The sequence below is a fragment of the Lissotriton vulgaris genome, chromosome 1_1 (assembly GCF_964263255.1).
Source record: "Lissotriton vulgaris chromosome 1_1, aLisVul1.2, whole genome shotgun sequence".
Lineage (NCBI taxonomy): Eukaryota > Metazoa > Chordata > Amphibia > Caudata > Salamandridae > Lissotriton > Lissotriton vulgaris.
In genome coordinates, this window is record NC_141685.1 from 335,569,336 (window position 1) to 335,588,150 (window position 18,815).

The window sequence follows — 18,815 nt, forward strand, 5'->3', positions numbered from 1 at the left end:
AGAAAGAGTGCTCCCTTCTTGACAACTGTGTATTTCCCAATCAGTAGGTGTAACTTGAGGCATTGCCCCTGCACTTCCTGAAACAATATTGCAGATCTGAAAGGGTTTTCGTTTCCTCTAGCCATCCCGTGAGTTGACTGAGCACCACCCTTCCGAGCACCTTAACTGCGGAATCAATGAGGGAGATCAGACGATAACAAGTAGGATCCCCTCTATTACCTTTTTTAAAAATGGGTACTATTACAGACTCTGACCACGTGTTGGGTAGGCCTAATTGACAGTCCTTATTAAAAACATTATACAATATTTTAGACCATGTCTTAATATCAGATTTAAACAGGTCAGCCGGCACACCATCCTATCCCGGAGCCTTATCACTCGTCATTTGTTTTATTGCCGCTGACACCTCTGATTCTGAAAAAGATAAAGTATACGCCTCAGTCTTAAAATCTGGATTGACACAAATGTCATCCCTGTCATATACTGATTTAAAATGATTATGCCAGATCTGCTCCTGGATGCCAAAATCAAGCTATTAGGAGACTCATGAAAGAAGGGCTTATTAACCACTTCTCAAAATTTAGCGCTATTTTTGATGACATCAGTGGATAATGACTCATTCCAAGCATCCTTTCTGATCTCCTTTTTCCGGTTTATTAGGGCCAATTTATAGGTTTTCCTTACTGCAGCTATTTTTGGCTTATCTAATGGATTAGATTTTAAAGCAGCCAACAGCTTTCTGTGGGCTACTGAGCAATTATGGTCAAACCATCTCTCCCCTACTATATCCTGTCCTTTACATGACCGTTTGAGATCCAAGGCCATCTGAGTACAGGTTTTAGTATAAACTACCAAATACCCTCATCCCCATTACATTCATTCATGTAAATAAACATCTCATGGCCAGCAGGTTGGCATGGAAATCCTGGGGTACCACTCAAAACCATTTTATTCTATGAGTTTGGTCTGTGGGCTGTATATCTAATTTTCCCACCGTTCTGTTAGTTTTTCCCTGTTTCTTTAGATCGTCCACTATGGTCAGTGTAACAGGATTATCATCACTGAATGTAGACCAAGATACAGTATACCGACTTACCGTATTTTTTAATACAGCGCTAATAAGAATGTAATCAATAATTGACCCAGTGCCATTGCCCTTAAAGGCTGGGACCGTCAAACCCCCATCAGTTGGCTTCGGACAAATCAGGTCATTTTCTGCCACCAGTTCCTCCAGGTAGAGTCCCGGTGAGGAGTGTTCAAAATGGGTGTCTTCTTGGTCAGCCGGTCCCAAACTATCCCAAACATGGCATTTTTCATTACAACAATGTATATTAAAATCCCCCAAAACAATAACCGAATAGGATTTAAGGTTTACCTCGCTATATGATTCGAGAAAATGATATAGACTGTTATTAAAAGTTCTTTCAAAGGAATAATAAAAATGTACAATAATCCAGTTGCCAGCATCAGTGGACGCAATTTGTACTGCCAGACAGTGAGGTGAACCTGTCTCCAGTTTGGTGTGAGTACCAGCAATTTCCAAGGAAATCAGTGTCAATAAAACACCCTTCGCCCTCCCCATGGTTGTAGATGACCAGTAAGTTGTATAACCATCCAGGTTAAATGAATTATTGGTGTCCCAAGTTTCCTGTAACCCAATAATGTCGGACTCAGTTAGACCAGCCCCCCACCTAGCATCATCACACTTATTCTTTAGCCCCGCAATATTCCAACTAAGCATCCTCGTCCCTTCATGGATTTTCTTAATGGGGGTACCTGGCACTAGTATTTCCTTTTTGGAAACCGACCCACTATCTATGATGGTCTTCGTTGGTACTGAGGGGCCCAGTCAATAAATCTCCTCTAGGCTTGTGAATGTCTCAAACCTATTATGAGTGGGGACATTGAACTCATAGATACCCCGGTGTTGTGTTCTCTCTATTGGCTCGATCCTGCCTCTTACAGTTTGTAATGTGTTTCAGTAGAAGAACCCTAAGGGTAAAATACTAATACCAACCCCACTTAGGTTCCTAGTTCCAGCCCTCTCTAGGATCAATTTGACAATTTGCGGGGATCCAAATTTTAGTATCACGCAGTCGCCTCTACAAGTTTTGACTGAATCCCCTATCCTGCGCGTCATTTTAAACTCTCTAAATAAACAGCTGCCAAGTCCTGTTAAGTTATCCAGATGATGGAGGGCTTTAATCCTAGGGGAGGTCCAATGTTCCTCCATTCTAGATTGCAGTGGGGGTACATTTGACAAGATGACAGTGTAAGGAGGGGCCACTGGTGGTAATTTAAGCTGAGTAGCTCTATTTTGTCGATGGTGTACTTCCTGGTCTACCCCTGAGACTTCACTTAAATCAGGCCTTCGCCTCTCATTAACATATGCAACAGATTTACTGCTTCTCACTACTGGAGAGGCTTGAGAACCAGTATTTCAGCCTCTACTGGCACCCCTGGCGGCTCGTTTGGCGCAATGGCTGGTTCCCTAATCCGATTAGTGGACCCATTTGGCCCTCCACCATTCAGAATACATTGAGGCGAGAGTAGCTGGTTCTCAATTTTGCTCAATCTACAGTCTATTTCAGCTAGTTTAGTGGAAATAGGTTTAAGTAGGGACAGTAATTTTTCTTTGAGTTTTGCTACTATTCGAGCTTCGAGGTCAGATTGCACCTGCCTAAGAGAACCTTGTGAATTTACACTTATTGGACTAGGTACACTTGGGACAACAACCTCTTGTACACAGCCTTTCCGTCCACAAGGACCTCTGGTTTTTGGCGCATTACTAGCCTTATGTGAAGTAGCTGGGATGCCACCTGCCTTCCTTTTTTTGCTGTGGCACTAACAAAGACAGCTTCCCCCCCTTTTTCTGCATGAACTAATCATTGCTGGCGGGTTAAAATTTTAGAAGGAGAGGGTTGATTATGGACAGAAGTCTCGACTACATGGGATGAGTCATCTAAAACTGCAACCGGTGATACAATAGCCGGTTGGTGGATCTGAACCTCATGCACATTCAATGTTTCTCTAGTATCCACTATATCTGATGTCAGCAAGGGGCCAATTAAAGGGGCTCAAGCAGGGATTAGGATCTAACAACAGCCTCTTTTGGGTCAACTCTATTTCATGGATTAGTGCCGATTCGGCCCTAATGAGAAAAGCATGAGTGCCCACCATCCCTGATACTCCAGCCCCATTGCATTGACCCTTATTCATTTTTGACAAATATTCTGATCACAGATATTAGAAGGAAAATACAACACTTTTTAAAGTTCAGGTTTGAATAAACTGACCCAAGTCTTTTCAAAACACGAAGGTCTTGATGAAAGGGGGGTGGCCCAGCCCAGCCTCTTCCGGCCGCTGACGGGCACGGACGGGCCCACCCTTGGCTCGGGCTTGGCCCGGGCACGCCCGCGCACGTCCCGTGCCGCGTGAGGCACAGCGCTGGTTTAAGCGCCTCCGGGCGCCTTGGAACAGCGTCGTTAGTGTGCGAGACCAAGGGGGTGCTGGAGGATGAAGTCCCGGGTAACTGCGGTATCCTTCGGGCCGCCTACGCTGCAGCAAAAGACAAGGTGAGTGGTAGCGCGATTAGCAATTCCCCCGTGGCAGGTCACTGGCAAGCGGCAGAAAAGAGAAGTCATTCCGCCCAACATCGTAATCATTGCGGTATCACAGTTAGGAGCAAAACTTTGTTAAACTGCAAAATCACATAAAAACGCAAACCAATCTTTGGTGCGACAGCAGTACGATTGATGAAAATATTTTAGGAGTAGAAATCACTTTAAGTAAAAATGCATTTAGTTGATAAAACTCAATTAGCCATAAAAACACCATTGGTGAAGCTACATTAAGCAGAAGAAAAATCTTTAATGTTTAAATTTACATTGTTTTTGCTTTTCCCTTTAGGTTTATTCTTCACAATATTTAATCTGGATGCTGCTACATACAATCTGTTTTAAATTGTGAATTCCAAATAATGCAATATCTGCAAAACGGGCACAAATCATAAAGTTTGATATTTAGTCATCCTATTAACCTTAACCTACACAATGATGTGTAATGTAAAGAACACAGATAATTTAGCTGTAGTTTTACTTCAGTCCTTGTCATATCCATCCATCCATCCAGGCAATAGTTCAGCTCGAAGAGGCCTTTGCCTCAAGGTCCTATCTGCTGCACTGCAAGATGTTGTTTCCATGGATTTTAGATCTTTCTTTCCAGAAGTAAATGGACAGTAAACTGTGCGATGTGTATCTCTCACTCCCTATTAAACTTATGCTTGGATGCCTCCGCCGCACCTAGGTCAAGCCTGGGAGCTCCTTTCCACATGCTTCACATTGCAATCATGAGAAAAACACAAAGGAGACAACTCCTCTTACAAATAAAGTACACATCTTGCATCTGGAAGGAATAATGCCTTTAGCCAAGCAACATGGGTTTATGAAGACCAAAGGTGACTTTAAATGGAGTGTGCTTGGCAAGAAGAGATGTGACCCATCCCTGACATTGAGTGGGCGGTCTGCATGTTCAGAAAAATAATTTTAGTGTAGAACATCCAAACAATGTATCTGAACATCTGAAAGCTGCTTTTGTATCCCGAATGTGAAATAGATGCGTTTTTAAACACACTATCTCATTTTCATCAGTTAATGGTAGCATGGGATTTGTCTGTCCGTCTATCTATCTATCTATCTATCTATCTATCTATCTATCTATCTATCTATCTATCTATCTATCTATCTATCTATCTATCTATCTATCTATCTATCTATCTATCTATCTATCTATCTATCTATCTATCTATCTATCTATCTATCTATCTATCTATCTATCTATCTATCTGTGCCATTGGCATTTTCTCTGTTTCTGTTAACCAATCTATCCGACTATTCATTTAAGCATCCACCAATTCATTCATCTTCCCATCCACCCAAAAATATTCTTGCCTGCAAGTCCTTATTTTCTATGGGATTTCTTCTAGATCTGGGATTCCTGATTAGCTGGGGTATGCACCCAGGCCAAGCAAGAACCACCACTGTAGTCAAGGTAAGCTAGATGCACACCAAAAGATAACCTGTGCTCACACTTGGCACAGAGCAGTCAGACTTATTTAAAGAGGCAATGTGTAAAGCATTTGTTCTGATCAGCACAAAGATAACGATGCATCAGTTTTGTAGCAAGACAACTGCAGAACTCACGTCTGAGGCCCACAACTTGAAAATGGCACCTCAGGCAAGGATAGTCCAGCAGCACCAGCAGGATTGCAGGAAGCATTTTGTGTCCCTGAGACTTCAGAAAACAGGAAGCAAGCCAACCCCTGGAGATCACTTGGAGGGAAGGCAGAGTCCAGCTCTTCTTTGGCAGAGTCAGGGAGCAACAGGCAGCAAGTCAGCAAAACAGGAAAGCAGCCCTCCCAATAAAAAAGCAGTCCAGTTGAGTCCTTTAAGCGGCACAGCAATCCTTCTGACAGAGGTTCAGTTGGAGATTCAGAAGTGTCTGCTTTTAGAGGGACAAAAGTGCCTTTGATGTAGAGGGTGATTTCTAAGCATCTCTGAAGTGCACAAGTATCCCTTTCAACCTGTGGGGGCTAAATCAGTGGTTTATGTGTGGACAGGACACTACCTATTGAATTGTATGTGTCAGCCCCACCTATTCCTCTCTACCCAGGAAGTGCAGATGAGGGCGCAGAATGCAAATGGGCCTCACTGTCCTGTGTATTTGCCTGTCTAGAGGGAATGCACAAAGTGTAGCTCTCACTAACCCAACCGTGTATTGGAGACAGACTGTCAGGCACAAAGAGCAGTAAGTGCAGAGAGATGTTCACTTTCTAAACTTTTTTTGTATTTAACAACAGGAGTATAACCCATAAACCATGTTGAGATTTGGGTAGGTACGTGAAACAGAACAACAATATCTCAGCTGGTGTCACTAGGCAGGACGGTTAGACATGTATGTACAATACATTACACAAAAAGAAAATGAGAGACTCTAGGTAGATTTTAAAATGTGCACAAGGCATCATATAATTAAGGTCAAATTTGAGAAAAAGCAAGGTACATTTATAACAGCACTGTAGGCAAAAATGTGCGTGAACAACCCAAATTGGACTTGGTGGTCAATTGTGTACGTGACACAAAAAGTGTCGACACAAGTGACCATGTGTAATCAGCGAAAACACAGCGCAAGCAGGGGATGTGAGCAGGTATATATTTTTTTTCACACTCTCTCCGTAGGTATACCGCATTTGTTCCAACTCCTTGGAACCCAGAGGAGCCTCACTTGCCTCCGATGTCCACCCTCAACACGGCCTCTACAAATACACAGCCCTTGGATGCTTTACACACCAAGGTATTTCCCATTTGGCCCGCGCTGCTTATTCCACCCCCTGTGAGCCCCGGTCTTCCTGTTCACTTTGTCCTCCTTCACTTGCAGGATCTTCTTGATTCACTGGATTCCATACGTTTACTTCCCTGGCTCTCCGCGCCACACGTGGACACGGGACCATGTCCTGCCAGGAAGCGCAGCTCTTCCACCATTATTGCCGTTTAGCTACCTAGCAATCACCGCCCCCACCCCTATGCTTCACGCCCCTTTCCACTAAGGTTCACTTCCCAATGAGACATCACTCCAACACAGGCACGCTTATTATTGAACACACCATATCTCACTCATCAATTTATCACAGTCCAGGAGAATGTTTTCCCACCCCTAGCCACCATCTCACTGTATCCTAACCATGGGTACAGTCACCTGTTTATTTCAGCGCAATATCTACGCCCTGACCTTCCGCACCCGCTCTCGCCTAGCCACCCACAAGACTGTCACCACCGTCCCATGCCCACTCTCACGCTCCGTACACCCACCACAGTTTCCCCCATCACCACGCAATAGTGTTCCTTTACCCTAGCCTTGAGCTTCATGTAGCGTGCTGCACAATTAGCCTTCCATCCTCGCGCGACCTGATCCTTCCTCTTCCCATCCCTTATCCTTCTCCATTCCCTCCTTATACAGCACCATCTACACTCACAACCTCGTCCTGAAGATGATCCTAAGTAATAGGATCGAAACGTTGTCGACTCCTCAGCGCAACTAAAGGCGCATCTACTGTGGTTCAACATAAATTATTGTCATTTTTCCTCCAGAAATTGTAAATCATTGTTTTGAACCACTATATTCACTTGAGGCTCGTGGCCACAGGAATAACATCCGAATAATTGGCAGACCGGAAAGCACCAACACAGGCCACATGGAGGAATATGTTGAACGGCTATTGTGAGGAGCCTGCGATGAAGACCCGTTCTCGATGCAGCTAATTGTGGAGAGAGCACACCGCTCCCTGGTTTCACGGCCCCCTCCTGGTGGGCAACCCCGGTCTATTGTGGCTTGTCTCTCCTTAATTATCATGACCGGAACGCTGCCCTGAAGCTGGCACATGAATATAAGAGACTACAATACGATGGCGTGGAATTCACCATCTTCCCAGACTTCACCATTGCGGTGCAGAAGGTGTGCCGTAAATTCATGGGAGTCAAGCAAAAACTTCGCAAGGCGCAGGTCGAGTATGCATTTCTTTACCCAGCGTGCCTGAGAGTTTCATACCACGGCCTTCACTTATCCACACCCGGCAGAGGAGTACCTTAAATCCGTTCAATGCCACTCTCCTCGAGGCGACTCTGATGACCACGCTTCTTGGTTGCTTTCCCTTTACACTGAATGAGAGACTCAGAAATGTACTTCTTTGACATAGGCCGTTGTGTGACAGTGGCAATCCTTCGATGGTCTGAAGGTTGCCTGCTTGGCGCATGGTATGCGCATCTGGAGACTTGGTACTTCAAATGGATGGCGTAGTTCCTCCCCGAGGTGTCACGCAGTCCTCCACCTGACAAGTACAGGTAAGTGAAATCCTGCAATGCAGACTTGTGTTCTTTTTCTGTTGGTTTGGATGGGTACACATGAAGCAGATGGTTTGTAACTGTACTTTGCCAAGCACACTTCCCACCCTGCTCGCTCCCCTGTGGGGCACTGGGACTCTACCTGGGCAGGACTGAGGGAAGGGAAGTTCTTGTGTTTCCCTGGCGACCCTCCCATATGGGCATTCCCCCTTGCTTCATGTTTTTGTTCTCTGTGATGACTTACAGATCAACTTGTTCTTGGACTGCAATGACTTATTGGGCTTTATTCAGGTGGTACACTTCCAGCACATTGGAAGTGCTGTTGTGGGTGGGGGCGGGATGGGGATAGTTGTTGTCTTTCAATGGTTCCAATGTATGTATTGGCAGCTAGACATACCAGCACACTTTGTGAAGCTTCTGCACAGACACTTTCATAAGGCATCTCTAGGGCATAAATTTGCTAAAGTGGAAAATCAGACGCCTCGGAGACCCCGCAAGTGTCGACAAACACTCGCCTATCTCGACAGTCATCATATACATATAGCGGTGCTCCAGGAGAAACATACAGACCCCCGCCGGTTGCCCTGCTTCGGGGGTAGATGGGCATTGGACAGAAACTTCTCCTCATACTCATTATATTCACGGGGCACACTGATCCTGGTTAGGAGAGGCACCCCTTTTGTTCCAGGAGACTCCCTTTGTGACCCATCTGGCAGACATTGTATGCTCTTGGGCACGCTTGGTACGCAATTGGTTACTTTGGTTTGCTGCTCGGACCAAACACTGACAACCCAGATTATTTCACTTCTTTATGAGGGCAAATTCTGAATGTGCGATCTACTCATGTCATTTGGGATGGGGATTTCAATACTACACTGTGCCAGTCGCTCGACCGATCACATCCTCAACCACATCACTACACCAAAACTCATGAGACTCTCTCCCATCTGCTCCCTGAACATGGGCTCATTGACCTCTCCCATCTGCTCCCTGAACATGGGCTCATTGACGCATGGCGACATGTACACCCAGGGTGTAGGGAGGGCACATACTATACCACAGCCCACGCCACTTGGTCTCGCCTTGATTATTGGATTGTCTCTCGTGGGGTTGCACTGTGGATAATCTCCATAGACTATATATCCATGCTCCTGTACGCATGTAAATAGCGCTCCTTATTCAATCGCTGCCCTGTTCTGCTTGAGGATAGTGCCTGAAGTGCTACTAGATACCGTCTTTCAGGTGGAACTGGGAGAGGAGATCGCAAGTTTCTTTAGTCGCAACAAAGGTTCGGTCACACACATGAGTACTCTATGGCATGCCTTTAAAGTTACAGTGTGGGGTTTCTGTATGGCAAAAAGTTTCTGGGTACTTCAAGACATCAGGCGCAGCTTTCATTGGCTACAGGGCGAGCTTAAGCAATCGGAAGCAGATATGTGGCGCGAAGCTTCGGGCACTCAGAGGGCAGCATTACGTGAAAAACGTATTGAATATACCACCACTCCCGAGTGGGAGGTTCGCTTCCAAGGTAAATATTTTACTGCTCAAAGATATGGAGAAGGGGAGAGGCCAGGCAGAGCTCTTACGATGGACGTCTGTCATCCCTGATTCTCTAATTATATTTTTGACATTGCAGACGCTTTGGGAGAGCGTCATAGAGACAGTCGAGACATCCTACACACATTTACATCCTTTTACAGAGATCTCTACAATACCCCAAGAGCTGAGCCCCCAGATTTCACTCCCTTTCTTGGAGACATCGCTCTTGGATGGCTGGGAGACCACCAGCAGGAGTTTCTAGGAGCGCCCTTCCAGGACGATGAGTTTCGGCGGGTGATTATGGAAATGAAATCGGGGAAAGCCCCGAGCTCCGATGGCCTTCCTGTCGACTACTATAAGTCCTATATAGATCAGTTGATCCCAGTGTTATGGGAGGTATATTGAAGAACCGTTTATACCCACTTACTGGGTCTCGGTGGCAGGGGAACCGCCCAAGTTTTATTCGAATAGCCCGGGCTATGGAACAGAGTCTCAAGCTTGTCGGAGACAAGACAGAGGAGGCTGCTGCTTCACTCTGCAGCTTACAGGCCTTATATACACATTTCCCACCTTAAGAAACCAGTTTGGGTGCCCAGAGTCAAAATGCAGTTACACCATTCTTTGTTCAGGCCGGACGGGGGCTGCAACAGATGGTATAAAAGATTACGAACAGGGCTTGCAAAACAGGATATGTACGTGAGAGAACAGACAGATTTTGAACAACAGGATATGTGAAAGAAACAAGTTCTGGGACGGTGGCGTGACCAAGTCTTGCGAAACAAGATGGATGTGTGCAGGAGTTCAGTCCGAGGGTTGTAAGGCCAATTCTTTGTTCCCTTTTTTGAAATTGGCTCAACCACAAGGAGCAGGAAGGACAGGGTGGTCGTGTCAGTTAGAATTTCATCAGACATCAGCAGAAATGACCAGGAGGGTCGTGCAGAGGTGTTTGACACAAAATGGCAATGCAAAAATAATGGAGCCCTGACACAAAATAAATGCCGACAAGAAGGAAACTTTTCCTCAATATCTGGAAGCTCAGGAGGCTCAAACTCTTCCATAATCTATGAGGGAGGTGCTTATCATTTCACTCCTGAAGCCCGTCAAACCTGCGGATCATACAGGCCTCTCTCCCTCATTAATACTGATACAAAGATCCTAGCAAAACCTTTGGCGAACCGTCTCAGCCTTTTAATGGAGAAGTTAGTGCTGCCTGATCAGGCAGGTTTTATTCCCGGGGGTGAAAATCTTACCGGACTCGCAGCTTGACTGCTCCTGCCGTGAGGGAAACGGCTGTGGGGCTCCCTGCTGACCGACAAGCGCCGTGAGGGCAACGGCTTCTAACTACATTACCCAGGTGCCCCTGGGACCATCGGCGCATCCCTTACACGCCTGGCAGCACCTGGAGGCGCTACATAGCTGAGGAGCGCCGAGCGCTCTAGCGGGGGTGAAAATCTTACCGGACTCGCAGCTTGACTGCTCCTGCCGTGAGGGAAACGGCTGTGGGGCTCCCTGCTGACCGACAAGCGCCGTGAGGGCAACGGCTTCTAACTACATTACCCAGGTGCCCCTGGGACCATCGGCGCATCCCTGACACGCCTGGCAGCGCCTGGAGGCGCTACATAGCTGAGGAGCGCCGAGCGCTCTAGCGGGGGTGAAAATCTTACCGGACTCGCAGCTTGACTGCTCCTGCCGTGAGGGAAACGGCTGTGGGGCTCCCTGCTGACCGACAAGCGCCGTGAGGGCAACGGCTTCTAACTACATTACCCAGGTGCCCCTGGGACCATCGGCGCATCCCTGACACGCCTGGCAGCGCCTGGAGGCGCTACATAGCTGAGGAACGCCTCCCGCCCCGCGGGACGCGCGCGGGCAGTGCCGGGCTAAGCCCGGGCAAAGGGCGGGCCCTCTGTGGCCCTCAGGGGACTGAAGGAGACTGGACTGGGCCTGGACCCTTATTTTCTCCCCTTGTGGACCATTTCCGCACCTGGAGCGTGTAAGACATCTGATCTTTTTTAATATTGAGCTGTATAGGTTGTTTTAACACTTAGTGCGTAGATTGAAGGGTATCTGTTTGCAAGTATTAGTTCTATTAATATTCATAATGTCTAAATCCAAAAATGATAAGGCACAGGTGGGTCCCGCTACTCTTGATAATTTCCTGGTTAGGAAAGTAAACCAGATAAATAATAACAGGCGTGCATCACTGGGGAAAAACTCTGTGGTAGGGGAAATGTCTGAAAACTCCCCTATCAGGCCGTTACAAGGATGTGTAATTAACTCGTCTGATGTCATTTCTATTGACCCTCCAGTGTCTACTTTAGTTAACGTGGAGGCTCATTCTGACCCTCAGGTGCTGTCATGTCCTGATATTAGTGTGTTACATGAGCCCCAACCAGAAACCAGGGCTATAAGATCTTGTAGAACACTCTCTCAAAGGGTAAATGGGAAGCAAAATAAGTCTAAAAAGAAGGATGGTAATGCAATTATCAGTCCTGCAATACCAATCCCTTTTGTTTTTACGGGCACTAACAATGATGGTAATGGAAATGGTGTAAGCATAACTCCTGATTTTCTAGCTTCACTTATAAAAAATCTAGAAGCTTCTTTGGCAACTAAAATGGAGGAGCTTATTAAACCATTAACGAGTAAGATAGATAACCTAGCAAAGGAAGTGACAAGGCTGGGTGGTCTGTTATCAGCAAAGAATAGTGTCACATCTTGTGGAAGTGTACCCTCTGGGAGGAAAGGTTTACAACTTGCCGATATCAATGATACATGTAATAAGGCAAGGGGGAATGCTGCAGTTGCAGTGGCCACTGGTTCTGAAACCCCTATTCGTCTAGATATCCCTGTGGCAGCGGCTCCGTCGATACCATCCACAAAGCAAATAACCAATAGAGTACCCAGACCCCCGAGGTACAATTGCTATCTTAATTTACCTCCAGATTGTGCTCCGTTTGTGGCTGTACTAACTAATGTGCCCCCTTGCGGGACTCATCCCGCATCTCCTTTTGATGAATCCGAATCCTCTTTGAAAAATAAAACTGTGTCTTGGCTCAATAAAAACTGCGGGTTCCCTGTTTTATACTCGGACCAAATTATGACAGTAAGACGTGTAAATTGGGTAGGGCCGTCAAAAAAGACTGGGACAGGGGACTGTATAGTCATAAATTTTAAACACCCCCAGCACGTGGCAACTATCCTTTTGAGAGCTTCTGCATTGGTATATAACATGAATAGTATTTGTGTACGCCCCTTGGGTTACTTTTATGCACATCTGTGTAAACCTACACCACAACAGAATTTAACCAGGCGGGGGTTTGAACCCTATACTCCTGTTCAGGAGTCTCAGTTTTTCTATAATGTTACTAACCCTTGTGGGTCAGGGGGGCATATTAGAAGTCATAATAGGAGTCCAATTGACGGTCATCATCAATTTGGGCTGAATCTAATTACACAGAATAGATTCGAAATGTTATCCGGTCTGGAGCAGTGTGACTGACTGGGGGCACCTGCGGCTCAGATTACTAGGGCTTCAGGTGAAACGACACATTTTTTGAACCCGGAGGGTAAAACCTCAGGAAACCTTGTTGTCTCCTGGAATATTGCTGGTCTTGCGGCCAAAATGTCCGATGTAAACTGGGTTACCTACATCAAGCAGTTTTCTATTATTTGTCTCCAAGAGACCTGGGAGTTGGGCTGTAATCTGTTCTTAGAAGGGTATAAGGCCTTCTTTGTGCCGGCCGTGCCTTCATTGCGGGGAAGGCCCAAGGGGGGTCTTGTAGTCTTTGTCTCCATATTGATACCATGCGAAGTACGGAGACTGGTAGCCCAGCACAAAGGGGTCATGGGACTAATTCTATCTGGTGGTAATGTTCTTGTGGGATTGGTGAATTTTTATAATGCTGCTTTTGATAGTGCAGGTTTGAATGATATCCATGCTCTTAATTCTTTTGTCTCTAATTTTATGGAAAAAGTGGGTCATAACCTCATGATTTTGGGGGATTTTAATCTGCATCCATGTGTAGATCCTTTGCACAAGTGTTTATCAGAAATGATCTGTGCTCGTGCGGATTGTCTGCATATGGAGCACACCATAGAGGGGGAAATGTGTAATGACTTAATGAATGACCTTGACCTCTCTTTGGCTATGTCCTTAAAGGACCCTTCATACTGTTTTGATATCCCTACTTTTAAGGGACATGGCAGGGGTACCTTCATTGACCATATACTTGTCTCTAGGACTATGCAAACTTTTCTAGATTCTTTCTGTATCCTTCCTAGTGAATTTAGTGACCATAATCCTGTCACAATCTGTTTGAACTGTCCATGGGGAAAAAATTGTCCTAAAAGTACTGTCCAAGGAAGCTTGGGCACAACAGATGGGAGGAGGCGGTTAAAATGGTCAATTGACTCCGCAGATGCACTCTATAAAGACATCTCTGAAGGGTGTGCTGAGGACATTGACGTTTGTATCAACGGGGGAGGTGAACCTAAATTAGTTCTAGAGGCTTATCAAAACATAGCGGAGAAGGTGTCAGCGTTCTTATCTGTTCCTAACAAAACCCAGGTAAAAGTAGGACCGAGATGGTTTAGCCAGGATTGCACCGTAGCTGCTCGCAAATTGAGGCTTGCTTTGTCAGCTTCCCCGAGGGATCGGGAGGTTGTAAAACTCTGTAGAAAGGAATATAAGGCTATTACTATCTCCTGTAAGGAGCTACTGAGGAAAGAGGCGTGGGAGGAATTGCTTGACCCCTCCACCCTGAATAGCAGCACCAAATTCTGGGCTTTGGTTAAGAAACCTTTCCTGATCGAGGACCCTGATGACGGAATTGTTTGCTGTATAACCAAAAAGGAATGGGAAGGCCATTTTAAAAGTTTATATTATTCTGATAATTCTGGATCTATGGCTGTTGCCCCCTATGATAGGGTTACCCCTATTATTTTTAACAAAAGCGAGGTCTTGGCTGCCGTAAGGGGCCTCACTGCTAATAAAGCGCCAGGGCCTGACGGAATACCCCCGGATCTTTTCAAGTCTGATCCAACCTTTTGGGCTCCCATTCTGGTTGCCGTATTTAATGCGGCGGCCGCAGTGGGGTGTCCAGAATCTTGGGGACTATCAACTATAGTCCCCGTATTTAAGAAGGGAGATAGGGGAAGTGCACTTTGCTATTGACCCATATCCCTAATCGATTCAATGGTTAAGATCATGGGGAGAGTTATACTTCAGCGCCTAATAAGTTGGTCGAATGAAAACCATATCCTGTCAATCTCTCAATATGGTTTCTGTGAGGGGCGCTCAACCATAACTCAGTGTCTCAACCTGTTCCTTATTCTGAATAAATATACTGTTGTTCAGAAGGGAGCAATACATCTTGCCTTCATGGATCTGTCCTCAGCCTTTGACTGTGTCAACAGGGGGAGGCTGTGGAGGACCATGAAGGACAAGGGAATAGATGGGGGTATTGTGGAGTTCCTAGCGGATCTGCACAATGAAACAAGAGCCAATGTGAGGTATTCTTCGACTGGGGAAACCACGGGTTGTTTTCCAATTAATAAAGGTGTACGTCAGGGGTGCATTATGGCTCCTTACCTTTTTAATTTTTATATAAATGACCTGGAGGCTGATTTACAGGAAATAAAATCTGATTGTCCTAGGGCGGGTGCGAGGGGTATTCCTCTGCTTCTATATGCCGATGATGCGGTCTTAATTTCACGAACTGAATTAGGTCTTCAGGCACTTTTGATTGGATTTAATAAATTTATGTCTGATAGGGACCTTACGGTCAACAATTCAAAATCTTTTATAATGCATGTCGGCCGTCAACCTAAGAAGAAGTTCAATTTTAAATTGAATGATGTTCCGATACCCATCACCCAGATGTTTTCCTACCTGGGTGTCTTATTTGATACAAAAATGAGTTGGGCCCCACATCTGGCAAAGAAGAAGGGGGAATTGTCCAGGGTAAACGCTTCTATCTTCAATTTTGCCTCTAAATTAGGAAAAAAGCCAAACGGGGCTATGATGAAATTATACAACGCTAAATCCATAGCCACTGTAGTGTACGGAAGCGAGATTTGGGGCTACACAAACAGTGATCAACTTCAAATAGTTGAAAATAAATTTTTAAAACGTCTGTTGTGTGTCCCTGGGAGCACACCGAATTTGGCCGCTCATGAAGAACTTGGCTGTTTACATTTATCGGACATTGTTGGACTGAAACCGTTGTTGTGCTGGGTAAAACTTTGGTTAAGTGATGCAATCCCTCTGACTCACTTGATAGTGGAGGATCTTTTATCGCTTGACCACTCAATGCGTGTACCCTGGCTTAAATATTTGAAGTCACAATTTGCGAAACTTGGCCGACTGAACCTGTTTGATAACCCGGGGGATATAGTTAAGGGTGACGTTGTTGCAATTAAGAGAGCTTATTACCTGAACCGTAACGCTGCAAGAGATGAAGTAGAGCTTCTGAAACCTAATGTTAGAATGTATATCATGTTGAGAACTTGTAATTCAATGGAATTGTATCTAACATGCTCCTTCACCACCCATGAGAAATTTTTGCTGACCCGCTTCAGGTTTAACATCTTTCATCAGCTTTTAATTAGACCCAAGTCGGACATTTTTAAGAAACCAGCAGCTCCCTGTGGCTGCGACGGGAAGTCTCCACAGGACATGCTGCATTTTATATTTTTATGTAAATTTTATGAATATCCACGAAAGCGGTACCTGGTTACTCTTTTAAAGAAATTAAATTTTAACCAAATCAGACCCGCCCTTATGTACTTACAGTTGCTGCATTCGGACAGTGTCCTCCAGGTGCTAGAATTCTTAAAAATGACTATGAGACTAAGAAATTGTTTGGATGAGTAATGTGCATTAATTGTAGTTTATGGCACTATTGCACTTTATTTCGTATATTCTGTATATGGACTTTACTTGCATCTCTTATTCTAATTCTGTCAATGCACTCCCTTTTTTAGGATATATTTGTGTTGTGTGTAATTTAAGATTGACTTTGTGAGTATTGTGATGTTTTTATTATGAATTGTTTAAATTGTGTGTACTTTTATGGATTGCAATATATCCGAAATAAAGTCAATTTGATTGATTGATTCCCGGAAGGGTGACCCCCTGCACACTATTCTCCATTATGCACAACGTTGACCCCCAATTGGCACTCATGGCAGTCTTTTTAGACGCCACAAAAGCCTTTGACTCGGTAGAGTTGGATTATCTTTTTACCATTCTTCGATGCATGGATCTCCCTGTCGGGTTCATGGATCTGTCTACTGTATGCCTCCCCGACAGCGCGGGTAAGGGTTAATGGCCACACTTCCTCTCCTGTCCTGCTCATACAGGTGCACCCGCCAAGGCTGCCCCCTCTTCCCTCTTTGGTTCGCCCTTGTGATAGAACCCCTTGAGGCGAAGCTCAGGCAGCATCATCAAGAAAAAGCCCTTTGTTGCTTTCTCCGTCCCGTATTGATTTCCCTTTTTGTGGATGACGTCACTTTAAGAACCCGATCCAAAATCTCAATCCGTTCCTTCGAGAATTCGTGAGATAACTCTAACTCTTCAAACTTCCTAACAATTAATGATCCACTTCATTCCTCACTTCTTACACAATCACTCCTTAATGTTGAACTTCTCCTTTCGTCTCTTGTTTTAGAACTCTCCTCCCTCAGAACTGATGTCTCCCTTCTTGCTAAAGCCCACTCTTCGGATCACGCCCATACTTCGGTCCCCTCACAATACATCATATCGTCGCACATCAACACTCCTCTCACTTCTCCCACAAACATCCTGCCTAGCGCTGTTACCAACTCCAACACTCCACCTAGCACACCCCTGCCTTTAACTACATGACCCCATCCAAACCCGCTGAACTTACCAACATCGTCCCATCTTGCACTACCATTACGTCCCCCCCACAACATGCTTCTTGCCCAATGTCCTTGGATGCTAACTTTTCTACAAACTCCCCTCTCTCCCTCACCACCCTCGTCCACTAATCCCACATACCCTCAGTCTACTATCCCAGTTCTATTGGGAATGAACAGAACCCCCTTTATCTGGCATCACCTAGACCCCCTCAACAACTAACTTCTATCCTCCCTTGTCCCCCCACCCAATTCCCTGACTCCTCACCCCTCTGTTGCATGTTGATTAACTGCCGATCCGTCTCCTGCCACGCAGCAGAGATTGCGGAAACCATTCTCAGTGAAAACATTGACATTGCATTCTTAACAGAAACTTGGCTCAACCTCCACTCCACTCCTATCCTTGACTTGCTCATTCCCCCAGGATATTCCATCATTAAGAAAGATCGAATCGATCAAATAGGAGGTGGCCTTGCCCTTCTCTTTAAATATGAACTTAATATCTCGCTAGTCCATCTCCAAGACCCCTCCACCTTTGAATACCTTTGCGCTGATCTCTCTATTCCTGGCTCCCCTACCATTCATTTACATACTATTTACCACCCCCTGGCAACTCTATCTCTTTTACTGAGGAAATGTCTGATATTATTATTCAAGCATTGCTCTCCCACTCCAAGAATCTCTTTCTTGGTGATTATAACTTCCACTGGAATAAAAACGATGACCCTGCTGTCATCCTATTTAAAGACACCATGGACATCACTGACCTGACCCAACTCTGCCAATCCCCGACTCACACCAAAGGTGCCACCCTTGATGCTATTATGACTAGCAAGAATCTTGGCTCTCTCTAAAACATCCTTCCTGTAGACTGGTCGGAACACCACCTTATCCTCTTCACCTTGAATAGCTCCACTACTTGCCCCACCCCTAGCTGCAGTCTACCTATGAAACTTACCCGTAATCTTCGCCTTATTCCACCTGATGATTTGGAATCCTCAATCAAAACTCACTTACCTCCCCCCCTCTGTCTCACAACACCAATGACCTAACTGAACAGTACAATAATTCTATCCTTGAAGCCCTTGACCAAATTGCCCCAACCAAACTCAAACAACAAAAAAAACATCCCTCCCAAATCCTGGTTCAACTCCGACCTTAATAATGAAAGACGGGCCCTCAGGCAGTCAGAACGTGCCTGGAGGAATCATCCCACCTCTGATAATTTGGTTCTCCTTAGAAACGCCAGAGCCAAATACAAAAAGCACATCTTCAATGAAAAAGCCTCCTTCCTCCGTTCACAACTTGACCAGGCTAGAAACCATCCTAGAGAACTCTTTAACATTGTTAAAAAACAAACTTTCTCTGGCCCTCCTAAAATATTAGCCACTGTCGAAAGATGTGAAGATATTGCCAACTTATTTTCGAATAAAGTCAACACGATTGAACTATCCTTCTCTTCCCCCTCTCTCACTCCAATCTCCCCTCAGCTAACACCCC